The sequence below is a fragment of the Equus przewalskii genome, chromosome 2 (assembly GCF_037783145.1).
Source record: "Equus przewalskii isolate Varuska chromosome 2, EquPr2, whole genome shotgun sequence".
NCBI lineage: Eukaryota > Metazoa > Chordata > Mammalia > Perissodactyla > Equidae > Equus > Equus przewalskii.
Window position 1 is genome coordinate 9,452,368 of NC_091832.1, and position 20,365 is coordinate 9,472,732.

General features: G+C 38.4%; 1 protein-coding gene across 5 annotated transcripts in view; it reads left to right on the plus strand.

Moving 5' to 3' along the window:
• The window catches only part of AGBL4 (AGBL carboxypeptidase 4), a 1,226,144-nt gene that overhangs the window by 512,440 nt on the left and 693,339 nt on the right, over nt 1-20,365 (plus strand). The window lies entirely within an intron of this gene.

The following is a 20,365-nucleotide window of genomic DNA, read 5'->3' on the forward strand; positions in this document are numbered from 1 at the left end:
TTTCTCCCATGCACCTGCCTGTCTTCTTCAGCCACCCTGTCAAGGATTCCTCAACTGATAAATTCCCACAGGTTTTCTAGCTAAATAGCTCAGACTAGAGTCCCTGAGAGTTCACTTGTATGGAATCTTAGATTAAATAACACAATGCACTTGTGTCAGATTTAATTCTTTAAGCTGAAATCTGTGTTACTTCTTTCTTTCCCTCCTTCTCCCCCACCCCCTTTCTCTCTCTCTTTCTCTTTCACGTATCTCTTTCTATTTGGTATGGATTTGGCTACTATCCTATTTGGTAGAAATGTCAAGTTTACTTAAAAAGGCTGCATTGTATAGCAGAAAGAACAGGATCCTTAGATTCCAGTGCTTATTTACTGTAAATTATAATAAAAATAACTATCATTATAGAATAAAACTAGTGTGTGTTAGGTCATTTGAGTGCTTTCTATATATGAACTCCCTTAATCCTCAGTGTTCTATGTGGCAGGCATTATTAACAGCACTTTACAGAGGGAGAAACTGAACCTCAGAGAGGCTGTGTGACCCAAGATCTGAAGCCTATATGTATTTTCCCTTTGCTGCCACTATTTCCCCAATTCTGTGTGACATCCCCCTATGGGAACCTCAGTTTTGCTAATGTAAAATAAAGGAATCAAACTAATAGTCTCTAAGTTTCCTTCCAACTCTGGCAATCTAGTACCTCTTATGTTTCAAGAGTTCCTCCCAAAATATAAAATCTAGATATTTGAAAACTGTTAAGACATGTGTCAAAAGTTATGATATTTTTTAAAGCAAAAAAGTGCATTTGAAAGAAAGGTAGGAAAAAATATCATTGTTCATCACTTCCTAGAGTTCTTTCTTGTACAGATGTCAATACAAAGTTAAGTGCTGCAATAATTATAGTGTAGATTTTCTCATAATTACTACTCCTCGGTTGGCTTGCTATACAAAGAAAAGGGGGAAAGGGGGAGGAAGAAAAGAAGAGTGTTCACCTTGCAATGAGGAAGTAACTGCCTGCTTTTCCTCTGGAGACAAAATCAGCAGAGGGTCTAATTGTTCCTTAGCCAGGAATAATTTGAGAGCTCCTAACAGAAATGATGCTATGAATTGAGGGATTTTGATTAGTGAACATATACTTCACAGTGGATATTGATACAAAAGCCATCTATGGACCTTTCTTTTTAAGTTAGCAGACATTATCTTGGTACCTATTGTGCACCACCAATGAGCAAGGCATAGTCATTGTCCTCAAGGAGCTCACAATCGAGTGGGAGAAAGAGATTTTATCCAGATAGTTAAGTGATGGTCATTAACATTGGGAGAGAGGCAAGCACAGTTAAACAAGCACCAAGGTGGGGTTTCTAACTACAACTTGGTGTCAGAAAAGCTTCCGTGAAGAGGAAGGTACCAAAGTTGAGTTGTGAGTGTTAAAACATAATTAGCCAGGCACAGAGTTCCAAGAAGGCAGTTTAGCAGAGTGTGCAGAATAGCATAATGAGCTAGCTGTCATTTCCATGGCTAAATTAGAGCACAGGAATGGAAGAGATGAGTCTGAAGAGGAGGGATGGATGATCACTAGGGTACCAACTGCCATGTTCAAGAACTTAGAATTTGTCCTGAAGAGAATGGGAGGCCATTCAAGGGATTTCAGAAGGGATGAGACATAGTCAGATTTGTGTTTTAGAAAAATCATGTTGGCCCCTGGATGGCGATGCTGAGGCTGTTAATGGAAACCTTTGGGTCTCCTGTTCAGGGAACAGCTATAAAAGCATACCAACTCATCTCCGGTTTTGTTATCAAATTAGATTTTTAGAATAATGACGCAAAGATGTCCTTGTCTCATTATGTATTAATGCCCTATACTAGCCTCTGTTTTTGTTTTGTTTTTTGCATTCTCGGTATAACATTGCAAGGAAGAAATTATTATTTCTTATTTTGCCAATTAGGGAACAATGGTCTACTGAAGTGAAATAGTGGCTCAAGTCACAGAAGAATGGCAGAACTGGGGTTCAAACCCAGGTTTGTGTGGCTCCAAAGTCCCTGCACTTTCTTTTTACTACATCTGCAATTACAGACTAGATCTAGAACTTGACTCCCAAACCTTTATTTCTAGGAAAATGCACAAATTGCTAGAAGAGGGTTAGAAGAACAATATTTACCTGCATTATATGACAAAAAGGAAATTGTCACCAAAATCAGAGAAAAGTATGACATGAAAGGAAAACTACAGACCAATATTGATCATGACCATAGATACAAAAAGCCTCAACAAAGTATTCGCAAACTGAATCCAATAATGTTTAAAAAGAATTATATACCACAATCAAGTGGGATTTATTCCAGGTATGCAAAAGTGGTTCAATATTTGAAAATTAATTAATGTAATCTACCACATCAATAGGCTAAAGAAAAGAAAATTTGACAAAATTCAGCACCATTTATGATTAAAAAACAAACAAAAAACACCTTTCAGCAAACTAAGACTAAGGGTACAGGGGAATTCCCTCAACTTGATAAAGAAAATCTACAAAAAAACCTGTATCTAGCATCATACTTATTGGTGAGAAACTGGATGTTTTCTCCCTAAGATCAGGAACAAGGCAAGGATTTACCTCTCACCGCTCTTATTAAAGTAAGTGAATAAAATATTTACCATATGAAGTAAATAATATCAATTGTAACTAACATCAAACATTACCTTACTGTTTACAGTGTGTTTTTGTTGACACTATCTTACTGGAGTCATTGAGTTAGATGAGACATGTGTTTCTTTCTCTTCCCTGTGGGAGTGTAGTAGCTAATGTAATCCCCATTTTGCAGATGAGTTGTAATGGTTAAGAGTAAGGGCTTTGGAATCAGACAGGTCTTATTTTAAGTTCCAGTCTGGCACAAGCTGTATGACCGTGGGCATGTTACTAAACCTCTGGACTTCTTCCCTCATCTGTGAAAGGGGGATAGGAAGAGCTAGTTCAAAAACATTGTTTCAAGCAATAATGATATTTCAATCTCAACATTGCACATACTTAGTTTTATGATCTTAGAAAAGATACTTACAATCTCTGAGCCTCAGTTTCCTCAAATGTGAGATGTTTTATTTTTTAGGATTAAACTAGAAAATATGTGTAAAGCATTCATCACAAGGCCTGTTACACAATAAATACTTAGCCAGTAGCAGTGACCATTGTTGTTATGGTTTTATCCTCAGCTTGTGCTTGACGATAAGTGATCAAGGGACGGAATGAAGGGATATAGGCAGGAGAAGAAGGGTCAGTTCAAGAGAGAAGGCTGGACCTATGCACAAGTGGCTAGATAGTAGAGGACCATGAATGACACATGAAGGCAGAAGAGAGTAGAAAGTTTAGAACCTTGGAGGAAAATGAGTCAAAGTGTCCATTGGTCTTATGTTCCAGCCTAGTCTTCATGGAGCTAAATCCCCCATGTCAGGAAACTTGTGAATAGTTTGAGGCCCCAGTGATGAATTCTGGCTTATAATTTCCCAGGAAGTTCTACTCCCAGCCCCCTTTTCCCAGGCTGTTTAGACCAGGAAGGAAGAGGGAGCGAGGAGAGGCCAGACATCCGAGTGATCCAGAGCCATTGAGAGGCGGTGCCAGCACCTGCTGCTGTTCAGGGAGTGGGATGCAACCCTGATTTTGCATGATGGCTGCTGAAGGTCCTTGGAGCTTGGCCAGTCTGCATCCTTCCTGGGGTTCTTATTTTGCAATCTGTTTGCAAATAGAAGGAACGCTGCCAATTCGACTGGGGCATAGAATCCAACAGAGATGATGATGGTAATAACTCTGCAGTGGCTGGGCACTGATGCCATCAGGGAACCTGAGGGGAGGCGGGAGTCTGTTGCTTTGAATAACAGTTCTTGGCCCTAATGGCCTTAGAGTGATGGGTGGGACTTTCAGCCCATTCTCCTCCTGGGCCAGCATCTGTTCCTTGGATTAAAGGAAAGGCTGCCTGTTCTCTTCCAGAAATAAATATCCATTTATCTGGTCTGAGCAAACATGTCCCTGGCCCAGGTCAACCTCTTCTGACAGGGCAAGGAAAAGATAGAGATAGATAGGCCCCTGAAAGGAATTTATGGAAGCGTGAATTTTGCCAGGTCTATGTGTTACTGCTTGGAGAGGGCTGGCTCAGGGTACCAGGTTAGGCTGGCAAATTCAAAGGCAGACGGTCCTGCCTACACAGCAGTCTCTTGGCCGGAAGTCGGGGGTGGATCCAGATGGGAATCATATGCCTGTGCCATGTGTGTTTGCATTGGAGGGGAAAGAATCTCATGGCTGACAACTTTCTTAGGGCTCTGTGCAGAACTCACAGCATGAGGAGAGAGGAAGCTGCTGAGATGATTCTGTGCCCTGAATTTTAGGAAACCATAACAGGCACAAGACTTGGGTACTTGAACTGAACCTGACCCTGTCATCTCCTTGAAAGCCAGACTAGGAACCCTGGGTAAACTCCAAAAATCCACTTTTTCTCGTCCCTGGGGAACCTGTCCAATCCCACTGCCCCATGCTTTTGCAGTTCCCTTCCTTCCTTTCCATGCCAGGATTCAGATTCAATGAATGTTTAAGCACTTACTAAATGCTGGAAACCAAGTGTTGTAATAAGTAGGAGTTGTTATCTCCATCTTACAGATAAAAAATCTGAGATTGGTCACATAGCTAGTAGGCAGAATCTGCTAGTGGGCAGAATCAAGATTTTCTATCCCATAGTTATCGTTCTGTGCTTACCTTTTCAGCTTCATCTCTTGTAACTTCCCCAGCATACTCTACAGCTTAGCCATACTGAGCTACTCTTAATTTCTTGATCAATCCTTCCTTAACCTGTGTCCTTTGCCCAGACTTTTCTGTTTGTTCCTGGCCCCTCCTGTCCCCTCACCACCCCCAGCTTCTTGCTCTTAGTCTTTTTTGATAAATCTTCCTCATCCTTCAGATTTCAGTATAGCTATTACTGACTTCAGGGAACTTGTATCTGGCATATAGTATGAACTCAGTAAATGTTTTAAAACTAAGTGAATGAAGCAAACTTCTCTTGTTCAGATGTGAGGCAATGGCACAGAAACTATGGATCAGACAAAGATGAGAAAAGCCAGGGGTTGGGAATCAGTCTGGAGAAATTAAGTTAAAGAGATGAGCTGCCTTGGATTTTTATGGAATCCTTTTGGCCTTGTGCATAAGCAGGGAGGGATCCATTAAAAATGCTCACCAGCCTGAATACCTAGGGTAAGATATTGGGTCCTTTGACCCTTAGTCCAGATCTAATGTGGAATCTAACGTACCACTTGGTTGAAAGGTAATATCAACTTCAGCAAAGCAACAATATATTTTTCTTGAGTTTTCACTGCACTGACATTGACTGAGGTTGCTGCTGACAGTGTTGATGCACAAGAGCCTCTGCCTTAACTAAGTTCATCTCCCAAGGACTTACTCCTTCACTTTTTGGCAGCTAGGTGCCTATTTTTCCACTTTGATAAGCCCGGAGAACTCAATTCAATTTCTCTGAGGGTTTTATCCTCCTATCTGCCCACTACAGGCAACTCCCAGGGCCATGACCTTTTCATGGGGAAGTTGTTATATAAGAATATTTTAAAAATCTAGCAGAGTCACAGACTGTCAGACTAGTAGAGGCCTTAGAAATCATTTAGACATATTCCTATCAGTGAGAATGAGGTCACACAGAAAAGTAGTGGTTAAATAACTAGGGCCCCTCACTCTTTGTCTGGGACTTTCTCCTTGATCCCACATTCATAGTCACTAAATGTGAGGCAGGGAGAGATGGAGAGCACTTGGTTAACTGCACGGAGTTACCAATATGACTGGCTTCACAGTCAGACAGACTCAAGTTTGAATCCTGGCTCCATCTCTACAGGATTTGTGACCTCAGAAACGTGGCTTGGTGTCTCTCTGTTTTCTCAACTGTATGAAAGAGATGTTGACATTTACCTAGTTGTTACGAATAATGCTGATGAGCACAGAATGCCTGACACTTAGTTGGCATTAGCTACTGTGTATTGTGGTAGGTAGACTGTTTTTTTTTCTTAGATACTTTGGCAAAATTGGGATAATTGAAACATTTTTGAGCATCTTGGTTGACAAATTGTTTATCTCAGGAATGGACAATTGCTCTGGCTCCTTTCAGCGATTTGGAGTTGTCATTCTTTTTTTTGTTGTTTTTTGTTTTGTTTTTGGGAAAGATTAGCCCCGAGCTAACATCTGCCGCCAATCCTCCTCTTTTTGCTGAGGATGAGTGGCCCTGAGCTAACATATGTGCCCATCTTCCTCTACTTTATGTGTGGGACACCTGCCACAGCATGGCGTGACAAGCAGTGTGTAGGTCCACACCCGGCATCCAAACCGGCAGACCCCAAGCCACTGAAGCAGAATGTGCGAAATTAACCTCTGTGCCACTGGGCAGCCCCTGGAGTTGTCATTCTTTGGACAAAGATATGTTGTCAAAGAAATTCATCCTTGAGTGATGTTTGGGCTTTGTTTATGTTGCTTCACTGAGTCACGACTAGGACTCCAAGTTGCTATGGAGGCTTAAACATTTCGTAAAATTCAAGCACACTATAGATGTCTTATTATATGACAGCCTTCACACCATCAAGTGAACTGCTAGAATCTTGAGATCTGCCACGACTGCTGGGAAAAGAACGCTGGGGGGTGAGGCCCACCAGCAAAAGGACCAAGTGCCACGCTTGGGTATTTTTCCATTGGAAACTCATAGAAGCTAGTCATGTGCAATCCAACAATAATATTTTCTGGAGTAATGACAGTAGTACTGGGCTGAGAGGAAGCCTGGGCTCTAGTCTCATCTTTTAACTGACCAGACTCTGGTCTTAGACAGGTCACTTAAACTTATTGCCAAGCTTGATTCTACATTCCTTCCTTACACTATAGTACTTCACATCTCTATTTTTGCATTCAAAGTTTTTCTGTCTAAAATGTTTTACACCATCCCTGATCCTCACCCTTTACCTGGAAATCTTACTTGTCTTTAAAGTCTTATGTCAGGAAGAGCTTCCTTTAGAAAGATATCTCTGGTATACGAGGCTGGGATTGGTCCTCTCCTGTGATCCCACAGGCCCCATTGCTTTACTCTGCTGGATCCTGGTCACACTGCATTGTACACAGTTATTTACATCTACGTCTTCCCTAATCTACTGTAAGGTCCTTGGGGGGCGGGGGGAACATCTTATTTTTTGTTGTATCTTCAGTGCTTACACTCTAGTAGTTAGAAGATGGAAGTTGAATGAAGGATAGGGTAACTGGAAGGGAGCAATCCAGGAAGACCTAAGTGGTGAGAACAAAGGCATGGAGGCTGAAATGAGTGAGCACAGTACCTTTAATTATTTTATTTATTTATGGATTCAATTAGGCACTAATTCACTTATTCACTTATTTAGCACTAACATACAACAAGAACCTACTGAATGTCAGGATAGAAAGAATAAAAAGAAGTTTTATCCTTAAGAATTTTCCATTTGGAGGGAGAAGGAATATAGACCAGTAAATAAGCCTTTAACAACATAGCCTGATGATTGCTGTGAAAGGGCGTACAGGTTGCTGAGAGAGCATAGAGGAGGTACCTATGTGAGCTTGAGGGTTATATAAAGCTTCTTGGAGGAAATGACACCTCAGCTGAGTCTCAGAACATGAGTAGGAGTGAACCGGGCTGACAGAGGAGAAGCAGCATTTGGGGCTATGTTTGGGGCTGTTGGTGAGCCAGGTCTGGCAGAAATAGAGAGCTTAGTCTAGAAAAGCTGGGGAACATGATATTGGAGAGATTGACTTAGTGACATGAGATTCAGAATCATATTTAGATATGGGAAAACACAATTAAACTGAAAATTGAGGAGCTCTTGTAGGTGTGCTGCAGTTGGCAGAGGGAATCAGTTTGGAAAGACTTAGCTGACATTGAATTGGTCTGATCTTGTCCCTCACTTTTCTCTAGGGAAAAATTTAGAGGAAATACTTTCTTTGGGGAGAGTTGTTCTTTTCTGGAAGAAGAATGACCTCAGTTTATCTCCTATGATGTGTTTCACAAGTATATGCTTAGAATGTAACTCTAGCATGTAGTTTCACTTGCCCGGAGGATTCCATATGGATTTTCGAATTTCCAAATAGTTGGATTGTTGAGACAAGAATCGTCAAAAACCAAATGAAAGATAAGTACTTCAAAAATCATCTGGTTAATTAGATGTACTCTATGTGTTGTCTCCCTAGAATACTCTGAGGTACATATTACTAACACCAATTTTATACATGAGGGAACAAAAACTTGGATATCTTATTATTTTTCCAAAATTATGCAACTTTAATAAGTGATATAGCCAGGACTAGCACGCAGATTTTCACTCTCAATTCTGTGATTTTTCTATTATGTCATAAATTGTATGTCTCTAAATTTCAGGAACTCTGATGTTGGCATTTCTATTCCTTTGAAACTGTAGAGGGTAAAACATTCAGTTACATAATTTGACATTTAGATTTAGCTTTCCTCCAAAGCTGAAATGTCATATATTTGTCTACCAACTTGGCTTTGTAATATTTCAGCTTTAGTTTTCTGTTGGCCCCTAGTATAAAAATATGCCATTGTCCTAATTAAAGCACTGGTTTACCTCTCACTACAGAGATTTTCAAGAAAACTGCCAACCGTTCAAAATAATTTATGGTCTTTCAAGTATTTTTCTCACTTAAGCTGTTATAACTATTTTTAGATGTATTCTATATTATCTAAAGCTTGTAGGGCTGTTCTTAGTGCTGATCTACTGTTGTTAAGGAGACGTAGTAAGGGTTCTAATCAACTAGTAAAAGTTGGCAGTAGAATCACAGATTTTTAGAGCTAGAAGATGTATTACCAACTGTGTATTCAGAATGTCCTCAGGGAGTCATAAATATTAGTGGGAAATTTTTTGGAACCTTTTTTAATCGAAGACTCACATATATATAGTGAAAAGCTCAAATTTCAAGTTTATAGCTCAATGAATTTTAACAAATAAATGCACCAGCGTAACAACTACCCTGACCAAAATGTAAAACATTGCTGATTACCCAGAAGACCCTCTGGTGCCTCCTCCCACAGGTGACAGATATTCTATCAACTCAGATTAGTTTGCTTATTCTAGAACTGCCTATAAATGGAATCATACTGTATTTACACTTTTGAACATGACTTCTTTCATTCAACAACATGTTATCCATATTACTGTGTTTAACAATTGCTCATTCTCTCTCATTGATATATAATATACAGTTATACCACAACCAATTTGATTTGATATTGATAATATTTGGCTTAGGACTTTTTCATCTATGTTCATGAATGAGATTGGCCTATTAGCTTTCTTTCTTGTAATGTCTTTATCAGATTTTGGTATCAAGGTTATGTTAGCTTCATAAAATAATTTGGAGGGAGTTTTATCTTTTTCTATTCTCTCAAAGACTTTGTGTAAGAGTTTTCCTAAAATGATTGGGTGAATTCGCTAGTGAAGCTAGTTGGATCTAGAGTGTCTTTAAAGGAAGGTTTTTAATTATGGATTTAGTTTCTTTAATAAATATAGTACTTTGGTAGATCTTGGGTTTTTTCCTCAAATTTTTCTCCTCCCATAGTAGAATTAAAAACCATGCCTTTTTGCAGTGCCTCCTTTTAGAGTAAGCAGAGTATGTTTCTCTGACCCAGTGATGCTGGGCATAGACATTTGACTTGCTTTAGACAATGGAATGTTAGAATATGTGACTCAAGTAGAGGCTTTAAATATACTTGAGTGGTTTTTTGGTCTCTTCTGTTGTCTACCATGGAACAACTTGTCCTCAGATAGCTGCTAGTCCCAGACTAAGGAAATGCATGGCAGACTAAACACTACCCAGAAGACTGGGAGCCAACCCTAGCTACTCTCAGCCAACCTCAGCAGAGCTATAGTCGATCTGTAGGCTTATAAGCAAGGTTGTCGTAGGTCACTGAAACTTTGGGGTTGTTTGTTGCATGTCATGGGCTTAGCAGAAGCCTGACAAATACAAAGGTTATTCAGATTTTCTAATTGTTTATTTCAGTAAATTGTGCTTTTGAGTAATTCAACCATTTCATCTAAATTTTGAAATTTGTTAACTAAAGTTTTAATAATATCATCTTATCTTTTTTTAAATTTCAGCTTTATCGAGGTCATGTTATTGTATCTTTAACATCTGTAGTGATTTCCCTTTTTAAATTCATGATAGTCATAATTTGTGTATTTTCTCCCTTTTTGTTAAATTGTCCCCTAAGGTTTTATTAATTTCATTAATCTTCTCAAAGAAAAACCTTTAACGTTGTTCAATTTTTTTCTATTCTTTAATTTTCTATTTCATTGATTTTTGCTCATGTCTAATGTGTTCTTTATTCTGCTTACCTTGTGTTGTACTTTTTTACTTTGTGTTTACTTTTCTGGCTTTATGAGATAGACTTAGATCTTTGATTTTAACCTTTATTCTATTCCTAGATATGCATTTTTTTTTTTTAAGGACTGGCACCTGGTCTAACAACTGTTGCCAATCTTTTTTTTTTTTTCTGCTTTATTTCCCAACCGCCCCCGCCGAGTACATAGTTGTACATCTTAGTTGCAGGTCCTTCTAGTTGTGGGATGTGGGACGCTGCCTCAACGTGGCCTGACGAGCGGTGCCATGTCCACGCCCAGGATCCAAACCCTGGGCCGCTGCAGCGGAGCGGGCGAACTTAACCACTCGGCCATGGAGCCGGCCCCCTAGATATGCATTTTAAGGCTACAAATTTCCCCCTCAGCACTACTTCAGCTACATCCTACGTGTTTTAAAATGTTGTACTTTTATTATTGTTCCTTGAGTAAAAAAATGGTTTTACTTCTTGTTTAATAAGTATTTTATTGAATATATGTACAGAAAAATGTACAAATTGTGTGTAAAGTTCAATGAACTTGTGCAAGTGAACACACACACATAGCCATTACTTGAGCCACTCTTTCCTCCCTCTAATCAGTTCCTCTTCCATCCTGGCTTCAAACACTATAGGTTAGTTTTGCCAGCACTTAAACTTTATATAAACAGAATCACATAACAGGTTTTCTTTTGTGTCTTGCTTATCTGGTTTCTTATGCTTAATATTATGTTTGTGAGAATCATGCATATTTTGCATGTAATTCATTTATTTTCATTACTGTATAATATAGTATGTATATGCCAGACTTTTCTTATTCCTTCTTTTTTAAAGGATATTGGTATTTTTTCTAGTTTTCAGCTATTAGGAATATGGTGACCTACTGGCCCGATGATGTATTGGTTAAGTTGGAGCGTTCCACTTTGGCAGCCTGGGGTTTGCAGGTTTGAATCCCTGGCACAGACCTAGCACCGCTCATCAAGCCACACTGTGGCAGCATCCCACATAAGATAGGGGGAGATTGGCACAGATGTTAGCTCAGTGACAATCTTCCTCAGCAAAAAGAGGAAGATTAGCAACAGATGTTAGCTCAGGGCCAATCCTCCTCACACACACACAAAAAGAATATGTAGCCCTAGACATTTTTGTACATGTCTTTTGATGTACATATATATGCAATTATGCACATATATAAGAAACATATAATTTTTGAAAATCCAGTCTGATAATCTTATTTTTTTTAACTGGGGCAGTTAATCTGTTTATATGTCATGTAATTATTGACATATTGCAGTTGTCTACTTTCTTAGTGCTTGTTTTCTGTGTGTCTTCTTTGTTCTTTAATTTCTCCTTTCTTGGCTTTAGTTTTTTTTGTTAATCAAATATTGTTATGGTTTCAATTATTATGATTATGATTATTTAATGCCTTCCCAGTCTTACTAGAACTTTTCTCAGTAGCCTGGTAGGAATTGTTTCTGTAGCTGAAGATTGAGTTCACTGAAGAGCATATAAATATTCTTTTACCAACTCCTCAATCATCTTGGGCTTCTGTTCAGATTATACATTTATCCTACCTTTTATTTTAATTGAAATATAATTGACATGTAACATTGTGTTAGTTTGAGGTGTACAATACAATGATTTGCTATATGTATATACTGAGAAATGATCACCACAGTAAGTTTAGTCAGCACCCATCACCACGCATAGATACAAAATTTATTTTTTCCTTACAATAAGAACTTTTAAGATATACTCTCTTAGCAACATTCAAATATACAATACGGTATTGTTAACTATGGGCACCATATTCTACATTACATCCCAGCACTTATTTATCTTATAGCTAGAAGTTTGTACTTTCTGAAAAAAATGTTTTCATTATTAATTGGTATCCTTTCTATTAGCTTCTTAATTCATTCTTTATTCTTGTAGTAGTTATGCTAGAAATTACATTATAGCTTAAATGAATACCTTTCCAATTTTCTGGATAATGTTAGGTTTGTACAATATTTTAAATACATTTTCTACCCCTTTTAGCCCCTTTTGCTATTATTTTTCATGTATTTTAAGTATATATATATAAAGTAAATATATGTGTGTGCATAAGTATGCGTATATGTGTATACATATTCATGTAGATATATATACATATATGTATACATATATATACACACATATATATAATATATATATTATGTTTATACATATAAGTGTGCGTATGTATTTTTAAACCCTTAACATGTAGACTTATCCAAATATTTATCCTTTATGGCACTCTTCATCCTACATTGACACACTTCCTTCTAGGATCATTTTTCTTTTGCATGAAGAGCCCCTTTATTCTTTTTTATAGTCTACATCTGATGATGATGTATTTTCTTTCTTCTTGAAAATGTGTTTATCTTAATTTTTGAAGGGTTATCTTTGGGTATAGAAGTGTTAGTTAGCAGTTTTATTTTTTCTTTCAATTCTTGAAAGGTGCCCTTCCGTCATCTTCAGCTTCTGTTTTTGTTGAGAGATCAACTTTGAATCTTATTGTTGGCCCTTTAAAGGTATATATAATTTTTTTCCAGTTTCTTATAAGATTTTTTTCTTGTCTTTAGTTTCTAACAGCTTTACTACGATGTGCCTAGGTCTGACTTTCTTAGTATTTAACCTGTTGGGGTGCATAGAACTTCTTGAATCTGTGGCTTGATGTCTTTTCTCAGTTTTGGAAAATTCGTGGCTAGTATTTCTTCAGATATTGCTTCTGTTCCATTTTCTATCATCTCCTTCTGGGACACAAGTGACATATATTTAGATCTTTTAACTCATATGAGTCTGATACTCTTTTTCTATTTTCTGTCCTTTATTCTTTCAGTGCTTTGATGTGAATATTTTCTGCTGACAAATCTTTCATTTTTCTATTCCTTTCTTCTTCTGGGGCTAGTGAATTATCAAAATTCATCTATGAAACTCTTTATTTTCACTTATTAAATTTCTTTATTTCTCTACTTCCACTTGCATCCTTATATTCCAATTCTCTGGTAAATTTTTGTCTTTTCTCTATTTTCTCAAAAATATTAGTTATAATTATTATAAAGTCCCTGTTGATACCTGAAATATTTGGACAATCTGTGGGTCAGGTTTCTTTCTTTTTTTCTCATTCATTTGCTCCTATTTCTTGACATGTCTGGTAAATCTGGATATTGTGTTTGAAAGATGTAGATGCTTTTATTGATATTATTTTCCCCTGAGAGGATTTAATTTTCTTCTGGCAAGCAGATAGCTTTTGGAAAGATCATCTTTATCCAGTTAAGGCTGAATTTCAGGTATACAAATTCAGGAGTGTGTTTGACTTGCCCTTACTGCAAGCGCATAGCCCTTCTGGTATACCAAACAGTATGCAGTATCTTGCAAGGTTTTCCAACTTGGGCCCTGAGCTCCAAACTCTTTTTCTGCAATACTGTGAGACTGTTGAAATCTCCACTTAGCAGTTTAATTTCCTTGATGCTGCTTTTTACTTCGTTTATTAGTATTTCATCCTGTATATGAACAGCTTAGAATTTTGCAAATGACTTGAAGGGAAATTGCACACAGAATTTTGGTCGCACTTTTCTATGGTTTCTTTAATTTCCAACTGCCTTGGCAGCCCTGAAAACCAATCTCTATTTTGCCAAGCTCAGATTCATCAGATTCAGCAAATGCTCTCTGTTGGATCTAGAAATCACTTAAATTTTGGCCTCATAATTACTTGATATTTTGTTAGTTCTCCCAAAGTTTTAAGAGCATTTAAAGTTGTTTTATGTAGTAGGGTCAGTCCAGATACTCACCATCTTACCATAGTACCTTTTGCATGGTACCATACCAATGTTCTTTCCATTTGAGTTAGTTACCGTAGTGTAAAATAGAAAAGCGTGGACTTTGGAGCTAGGCAAAACCAGACCTGAGTTTCATTCATGCTGTCTCTGCTATGTAAGCTATATCTTTAGAAAGTATATTAAACACTCTAATTCCATTTTTTTTAAGAATGTTTTTTTTTTTCTTTTGAGGCAGATTAGCCTTGAGCTAACATCTGCTGCCAATCCTCCTCTTTTTGCTGAGGAAGACTGGCCCTGAGCTAACATCTGTGCCCATCTTGCTCTACTTTATATGTGGGACTCCTACCACAGCATGGTTTGACAAGCAGTGCGTAGGTCCACGCCTGGGATCTGAACCAGCGAACCCTGGGCCGCTGAAGCAGAACGTGCGAATTTAACCGCCGTGCCACCGGGCTGGCCCCTCTAATTCCATTTTTGACATCTGACTGCTAACATCTTTTAAGACCTACCTTTCCTTTCCCTTCTGCCCTACATCTAGGCAAGCTGATAAGAAAGCACGATGCTCCCTCTTTTCGCACTGGCAGGAGGTTCAAACCACTCAAGCCCTGGTTTGTGCATGTGAGAATCCTCACCCTGGCCCTAGTCCCTAACCAACATGAAACTGCAAGCAAGCCTCCTTTCCTGCTCTCTCTAGCCATTTTCAGACCAGTTTGGGAGTCTACTCTTGCCAGAAATCCTCATTATGTAAGTTATAAACCTTTCATACCCTCTTCATGAATGTATGACATCATCATTCTCAACACCTGAACCAAATTTTGTGTGAGATAGCTTATCCCATCTCTGAAGGGTGACCAATCAGAAAGTTTCTTGATCTTTTAGTTTTCTTCATATTACTTTTCATAATATGTAAAATGAAAAATAATATTTGCCTGTAAAAGTTTTTTTTAAGGATTAGAAATAACTTGCAATGTAAAAGTACCTAATTATTTCTCTGGAACTTAGTAGGTGTTCAGCAAGTTATATGTAGAATAATGATAATTTTAAGCCAGACAGATCATAGATCATCTTCCACTCTGTCCCCTGACCATTTGTTATTTTATTTTTCTTCATAGTTTTTATTACTACCTGATACTGCATTATACATTTATTTATTTACTTGTGTGTTGTTTGTCTCCCCCACTAAAATGTGAACTACCTGCAGGCAGCAACTATGAATGTCTTGTTTATCTACGTATCCCTGGCACATAAAATAGTTTGAGGCACATAATCAGAGTTCAATAAATGTTTCTTGAAGAATACGGGAATTAATCATACAAATATATATAGAATCTAGAGTCTCCCTTTTCACCCTTGACTTGACTTAATTGTATTACTTTGTCCAAACTCTTCAGTTATCTCTATTTTAGAAATGGGAAAATAGAGGATCAGAGATGGGAAGTAATCTTCCTAAGGTCGAGTAGCAAGTCAGTGACATAAACCAGGAAGAGAAGGCGGATCTCCTCTCTCCCAGTTTAACTTTCCTGGCCCTCTGCCTCTTCCCATTCCCCACCCAAAGATAGGCATTTTCCCATAGTGCTGTCTCTGTGTCTTTCCAAAATCCACTGAATGGTGTTCAATAAAGCAAACACTACTTTTTAGTACAAGTCAACCTTTTCCTAATTGATTTTTCTCATTTTTCAACAGATTTGTAATTGTCAATTTACTTCCGAGTTGTAGGCAGCACCTGGGTTTGTCATTCTAACCCTTGGAGTAATTTAACTCTACCTTGTAAGACAGGTCCCTACGCTTGTATTATTCTCTGTTGGCATTGTCTTTTCAATCAATCAGTCATGAAAAATTCATTCCCAAGGTAAAGCCCTAGTGAACAACTCAGAAAACCGTGATTGTCTTTAAACAAAGGGGAGATCTTAGTGTTCTCTGAAATTCATTGGAGAGAGCCGCCTTTAATAAAGAAACATTTTATCTGCTGTTTGCAATCCACGAGATACTCCCACTTTTTCCATTTAAAATTGATCTCTTCCAATTCTCAGGTTTCCAAAACTGATATAAAGTGAAGCTCCATAAATGTGGATTCTAATAATTTGAAGTTTGTAGAAGCTCAACCTGAGCTTTGCATGAATGATGAAAAATGTGTCAGCTAAACATAGCAGGGCAATGTTGCAAATACAATTAGGATAATATTGCATCAACTTTTCAAAACACATTTAACTCATGTTGCAATTATAAAATCTTTTGATTTGTTTATTGGATTGTTCTCTAAATTGACTGATTGCTTTCTCAGATAGACTGAATCTTAACTATGCCTCCAGACTGAACTCTTGTGCTGGTTCTAGCCCTGACCCCAACCATGAAACAGAACATGGTTTAGCCCTGGTATTGGCTGGAGACTGAACCTAGACCTCTATCTTATCAGTAGCTCGCAAGCGCTGTCATTGGCCTCAGGAGAACTGGATGAGAGAGTTTGCTTGGCTTAGTATAACGGCTTCCTCCTGCTGGCAAACAACTTCAAGCTCCTGTCTGATAACAGTTATTGACTTGGTCTCTGCCCTGGAAAGCAGTGCCATGAAGCTATGCTGTAGAACAGTCGTCCCATAATTCCCAGGTGCTTTGGGAACAGGAAAGGCCCCTTCTAAGCAAGTGCTGCTCGCTCTCTCTCTTAGAATCACTGCTCTACAGTTTGCTATCCATCAGGAGCTTTTTATAAAAAAGTCTGTCTTCAGAGACAAATTGAAAGCATGGATCTTTCTAGTATTGCCTTTTAATTTGCAACATGATTCTAAATGGGAGAATAGGAGTTTGCTACTTCTTTGTTTAGCCTTAGATTGTCCAGTACTGAGAAGAGGGGCATACTATGTTTTATTGTGTAGAGCTCCAGCTTTTGAGTCAAATAAACCTGATTCTGGATCCTGATTCTACCAGCCTTAGCACTGTGCCTTTGGGCAAGTTACTTAATTTCTGAGAACTTCAGTTTCCTCATCTGTAAAATGGGAATATTAAGACCTTCTTCACAATTATTGTGATTATTACATGAGATTTTGCAGATGAAGTTCCCTGTAAGTACTTAATAAAAATAGAACAATAGGGGCCGGCCCTGTGGCCGAGTGGTTAAGTTCACTCATTCCACTTTGGCAGCCTAGGGTTTCGTAGGTTTGGATCCTGGGCACGGACATGGCACTGCTCATCAGGCCATGCTGAGGTGGTGTCCCACACAGCACAACCAGAAGGACCTGCAACTAGAATATACAACTATGTACTGGGGGGGTTTGGGAGGAAGAAGAAGGAAAAAATAAAAAAGAAGATTGGCAACAGATGTTAGCTCAGGTGCCAGTCTTTAAAAAAAAAAGAAAATAGAATTGTAGAAACCTCTATCTTGGAGCTGAAAGAACCCTCAAAAGAGTATTTGTGTTAACTATTTAGCTGAAGATTAAGCCTTTAGAGATAAAGTATTATTATTCTGGTTTTATGGATGGGTAAACTGAGGTAAAATAAAACACACTAAAGTTTACAGGCAGTGAGTGGTGGATGCAAGATTCAAACTCAGGTTTCTGCCTCCTAATACTATAGTCTCATTTTACAGATAAGTCAAGAGAAAGAAATTGGCATTGCTTTAGAACATATCCACATGACCTCCCGTGAACCTAGCCAAACTGCAGACTTCTTAAGGGCAGGAACTGATCTTTTCCCCACCACCTGAATTTGGAGAGTAAAAATCTAGAGAAAAATTTATCAAAACATCTATTAGTTGACCAAGTTTAAATAATAGTATTTTAAAAATAAGTGGAATTAATATTTAAGGAAGAATAGATGTATCAAAAACATTACAAAGATAGTAAGGAAAAAAAAGTCAGTTTAATACATGTAGTATGGCTATGAACTACAATGTGAGGTAAATTACTTTTTTCCCCCTTTTTCTTTTATTTACTTTTTCTTCTTTTCAAATTTTTCTCAAGGGGCCAGCCTGGTGGTGTAGTGGTTAAGTTCATGCACTCTACTTCAGCAGCCCAGGATTCACAGGTTCAGATCCTGGCACAGACCTGCACACCGTTCATCAAGCCATGCTGTGGCAGTGTCCCACATACAAAATAGGGAAAGATTGGCACTGATGTTAACTCAGGGATAATCTTCCTCAAACAAAAGAAGAAGATTGGCAACAGATGTTAGCTCAGGGCCAATCTTCCTCACCAAAAAAAAAAAAAAAAATACGCTCTAGATTTATTGAGATATAATTGACATATAACGTTGTATAAGTTTAACATGTACAAGGTGTTGATTTGATACACTTATATATTGAAAAATGATTACCACCATAGCATTAGCTGACACCTCCATCAAGTCATATAATTGCCATTGCTTTTTTGTGGTGAGAATATTTAAGATTTACTCTTTCAGCAACTTTCAAGTATATAATATAGTATCACTATAATCACCATGCTCTACATGAGATCCCCAGAATTTACTAATCTTAAAGCTGGAAGTTCATACTCTGACCATCTCTCCTTTTTTCCCATCCCCCAGCCCCTGGTAACCATCATTCTAGTCTCTGGTTTCTATGAGTTCAGCTTTTTTAGATTCTACATATGAGTGATTTCTTTCCCTTATTTTTAATTTTCCCTTTCTTTCTTTTGCTCTCTTTTCTGTTTTTTTTTTTTTTTTTTGCATACAAAAACTGAGCATTACATAGTGTATCATTTGCTATTGCTAAATTACAAAGCACCCCAAAATTCAGTGGCTTAAAAGAATAAGCATTTGTTAATGCTCATGAGTCCATGGGCCAGCTGGGTGGTTCTTCTGTATTGATGATCAGCTCTGGGTCGTGTAGATAATCTTGTAAGTTTTACTAGGTTCTCTCATATGTTTGCAAGTCAGCTGGCTGTAGCCTGGTCTAGGATGGCTTTGGCTGGAACAACTGGGCTCTCTTCAGTATGGTCTCTTATCCTCTATCAGCCTATCCTGGATTTGATCAAATGTTGGTGGTAGGATTTCAAGAAAGAACATGCAACTACACAAGGCTTCTTGAGGTCTTGGCTCAGAACTGGTACACTGTCACTTCCACCAATTCCCATTGGCCAAAGCCGATCACAACGTCAGCCCAGATTCAAGAGACTCACCTTTTCATGGGAGGAGCAGCAAAATCATAGTATAAAGAATGTAGACACAGAGTGGAAAGAATTGTGAAAAATTTTGCAATCAGTCTGCCATATATGATTTGAATACGTTTGTAAGAAAATAGGCATTAGGTATCTCATCAAGGAAAGGGTTGTGCCGACATTAAACAAGATAACCTAGGAATTCACATCATTTGCCATATTATAATAAAATGATAATACAAGCGAGTAGAGTACAAACCTAATAGAGATCAGAAGTGGGTAACACTGTGGGATCGCCTGGGGGTAATAAGTTCACCTTAAGAGAGGTACTGGATGAACAAAAAAAGGAGAGAGTTTTGGTTTTGTATAAGGATGGAAACTTACACACTCTGGTTTGAGAATTTCAGAGGCACTGACAAGAACCTGTGGCCTCCTCCCCTGTGCCTGATGAGCAGCTCGTTTAATAAATCAAACGTGTATACATCTGTTGCCCTCCCTGTCCTATTAACTCGGTAGCACCTCTGGGCAAGGGAAACATGGAGTGGGTAAATGTAGAGATATACTCTCAGCACGTCGTAGGTTGGCCTAGGGTTGCAGCCATCCAGGCAGTTGGCAATCTGTTTGTTCACCTTGACCTTTCCATCACCCTGGGAGGAAAACAGGAAATCAGTTTTGGGGTGCTCTTTCCAAAACATAGGTCTGAACCTTTCACACCTACACTTAAAATGCTTCAATAGCCTCTTCATATTGCTCTCAGTAAACAGTAAAACTCCTTAACGCACCTCACACAGTTCACTGTGGCTTTTGACGCCACAGTGTCATCTCTTACCCCACCCAACTCCAGAATTCTTTGCTCTAGCCACAGGAAACAGCTTCTAATTCCACAAACCACTCAACCTTTGTTCTTGTTGCTCCCCCTGACTAGAAGGTCTTCCACACTTTCACTCCTGCCTTGCCAGTCCTTATTCATCAGTAAAGATGCAGCCTTCCTCTCACTAGGCTGGCTGCAGGTGTTACCTCAGTATTTTGTGTGTGTTTACATATTTAGTTCCTCTAAGAGCAAAGGGTCTTATTCATTTCTATGATCCC